Here is a 3,794-nt window from a genome sequence, read left to right as displayed (position 1 = left end):
CAGACCTTTAGCCCTAGCTAGTATTGTATCCAAAGTGTTGGAGAGAAAAACAGTATATTTTTACGACTGATAACCAATTTGGTTTTAAATGTCAGCACAGTACAGATATGTGGATATTTGCCTTAAAGGAAATTTTAGATTTCTATAATAGCCAGAATTCCACAACGTTTATGTGTTTTATAGATGCCTCTAAGGCATTTGATCGGGTAAACAGAGAAATCCTAGTCTTCTGGTATTCACACCAGTCGGTGCAGGTGAAATGGGGGGGCTCTGTATCAGAACCATTTACTGTTGGTAATGGTGTTCGGCAGGGTGGTATTTTGTCACCTTTCCTTTTTAACGTGTATATGGATGACTTGTCACAACAACTAAATAAATGTAATACAGGATGTATGACAGGCAATACTCTCACAAACCACCTTATGTATGCAGATGATTTGGTAATCATTTGCCCATCTAGTGCTGGGTTACAACAGCAGATTTTTAGCAGTAAAGAAGACAGGAAATTAGTATTCCCTGATTTATATATATATATATGTTAAACCTAGATAAACAGCCAGATGTACAAATGTTACAGTGCAATGGCTGGGATAATAATGTTAAAAGTGTATTAAAAGTTAAAAAGTGTTCAGAGTGCAGAGTTCAGGGCTCTGATTGCCACAGTGAAAAAACTGTTCCTCATCCTCTCTGTGCGTGTTTTATGACATGTTACAACCCAGCTCGTTAGGGTAGGGCAGTAACAAGGTATTTGGGATAGAATGAAGGTGGTAAGGACAACTGAATTTATGTTTAAGTCAATTGTTTAATTAAATGATTTGTCTCAGAAAAAACACAACGAAAGGAGGCTATGTAGGTACTGACAAAAAAAAACAGAAACAAAAGGAGGTAGTGTCCAAAGACAGCTCTCTACTCAAAAAACACTGAACAAAAGGAGGTCAGTACCTACATGCTTTACAAGAATGTAGGGTAACTAAACAGACAATGTTCAACCCTAAAGAGTGCCACTCACACTCTGTGGTTCTCAAGGTTTCTAACTGACAGGAGTCGCTTAAGCAGGCAACCGACAGGTAAATTCAACACTCAAGAAATTCACAAGGGTACACAACCAACAACAAGGCGAACTGATCACTGGCTCACAGTCACCTCGAACTGCAGAAACACAAACTCTTTGTAGGCCAGCTGGTGTTGGGTCTTCAGCCACACCAATGAGACGCCAGCAAACAGCAACCAGGAAGTGGGTGGTTCCAGGTCCAGAGGAACCAATCCTCAACAGGTGCTTGCAGCGGGGATTTGCATACTGTTCAGAGAACTCCAGAACACAACTACTCTAAGGCAGCCAGCGGCGGCCGTAACAGACAGCGCAGGCGTCTGCCTGACCTGAGGGTTACAAACAGTTTATTGTGAGGGTGATGGGGATCCTTGATAAACCCTCTGGCCCTGTTTGTACAGCGTGTGATGTATAAGTCATATAGAGAGGGAAGTGTGGTGCCTATGGTCCGCTCATCGGTCCTCACCACCCTCTGCAGGGCTCGCTGGTCCCCACAGGAGCTGTTAACATACCAGACGGATATGGCTCCAGTCAGTATCCTCTGTACAGCAGCATAGTAGAAGGAAATCATGATCCGTTGGGAGACCTTAAATCTTCTGAGCTGTCTGGTGTCCGTGTGTACGGACATGATAAATCCTCGGAAATATACACTCCGAGGTATTTCAAACTGCTCACCCTCTCCACTGGTGTCCCGTCTCTCAGGAGAGGGGTGTAGGTCCTGCAACGTTGTGGGCAGAAATCCACCACCATCTCCTTGGTCTTCTCCCCATTAAGCAGTAGGCTGTTGTCCTTGCACCACATTGTCACCTGACACCTCCTGTAGATAGGCCCACACGTCGTTGTTAGTGATCGGGCCCACCACAACCATGTCATCCGCAAATTTCACGATGGTGTTGGAATTGAACACAGCCCTGAGGGACACCAGTGTTGAGGACGAGGGAGTGTGATATGTGCCCTCCCGCTCTGACAACCTGGGGCCTGGCAGTCAGGAAGTCCAGGATCCAGGCACACATTGATGGGTTCGGGCCCAGGTCATACAGCTTAGTAGCCAGCCTGCTGGGGACTACAGTGTTGAAAGCTGAGATTTCCCGAAAGCTGGAATAGGAATGAATTTGTACCCTTTTTTAAAGGTCATCCTCTCGCTCGTCTCTCTCGTTAACACAGCTGCACAAATCTGTCCAACACAACGCCGTCGATGTCGGAGACGCAGCTATTAAAAGTTATTAGCGAGCATGTAAGGAGCCTAGCTAATAAGGGGAGCTAAATTAATGTTAGAGTACAGCTCCACAGTTACACTGTCATTCTGCGGGAGACACTGAGTTATGATAAGTTATTAACAGATGAGCTAATAAAGTCCAGTCAATAACTGAATTAAAATGGATTCATACTGAGATGAAAAGGGGCCACAAACACATTTAAATTGGTTACTTCCCCACAAAAGAGGAGGTGAGACTTAATCATGTGTGTTGACTCAGCAGGGATGATATTAAATAAGTTGATCTACAGGAGAAAAATATTTCAAAGCAATAAGAATGCCTGAGAGCCTCACTACATTATATTCTATTAGAATTAGATTAGAGAAATTTTAACTTGCCACCTGAATTTTTAGACATTTCCTCCATAAATAGGTGCAGAAAAGGAAATTGGAGGAGAAATTTGTGTTTAATGCTCAAAATCTTCTGGGGGAGGACCCCATACCCCCCCACTTATTAAGTGCCCCATCCAAGAAAACAGTATCTGGCTTCACACACAGTTTCTGGGAGGAACATTCACTTATTAGTTAAATATATTTACATTTCACATGTCTTTTTTGTTACTGTCGTGGAATTTATATTCCTGGTGAGGGGTTGAGCAAAGAATTGAGAAACAACCAACCTTACCTTTTCCGTGTTTCTAATAACAATAGTAACAATAAAAATTTAAAAAATCAACAATATTCAGGGCAAATAGCAAACATCTTTTTTGACGGGGGCGGTGAGGGACATGGATAATGGATAGGGGGACGCTGGCCCAAAAAATGTTGAGAACCACTGTTCTACATGATCGTATGAACCATATATATGGTTTTCCATTGGAATAACACTTTTTATCAAATACAATCATTAAGCACCATTGATGAGCTGGTAGTGATAGATGATCTGTCTCAGAGAAACAGTACCAGGCCTGTAACATTGAGGCTTTTACCCAGTAACATTAGCTAGGGCATCGTTCAGGTAGTCTTAGCAGCATCCTTTGGGCTTTGCCACTGGTAGATTTACGACTTATGCTGAGATTGTTTATATTCTTTCTCAGGAAAGTATCAAAAAAACAGCTATGTAATAATTTTCTTACACGTTCCAAATGATCTTATGAACCTTTAACAACTCATATATAAATGGTTTGTCTTAAAATAATACTTCATTTAATAATAATATTTTTACTTGAAATAAACCTGCAAGGAACCAGGATGTGCATGCAATTCTTGACGGGCAGGCGAGTAAGAGCAGAGAGCAAATGGTCAACAATAAGCCTCAGTTCTGCACAAGCCCATGGGTTCTGTCACACACACACACACACTCACTGAAATACACAGTCACACACACACACACACACACACACACACACTGAAATACACAGTCACACACACACACACACACTCACTGAAATACAAAGTGTCTCTCACACATACACACACACACACACACACACACTCACTGAAATACACAGTCACACACACACACACACACACACTCACTGAAATACACAG

This window comes from Micropterus dolomieu, linkage group LG13 (assembly GCF_021292245.1).
Source record: "Micropterus dolomieu isolate WLL.071019.BEF.003 ecotype Adirondacks linkage group LG13, ASM2129224v1, whole genome shotgun sequence".
Taxonomy (NCBI): domain Eukaryota; kingdom Metazoa; phylum Chordata; class Actinopteri; order Centrarchiformes; family Centrarchidae; genus Micropterus; species Micropterus dolomieu.
Note: the sequence above shows the minus strand (reverse complement) of the source record.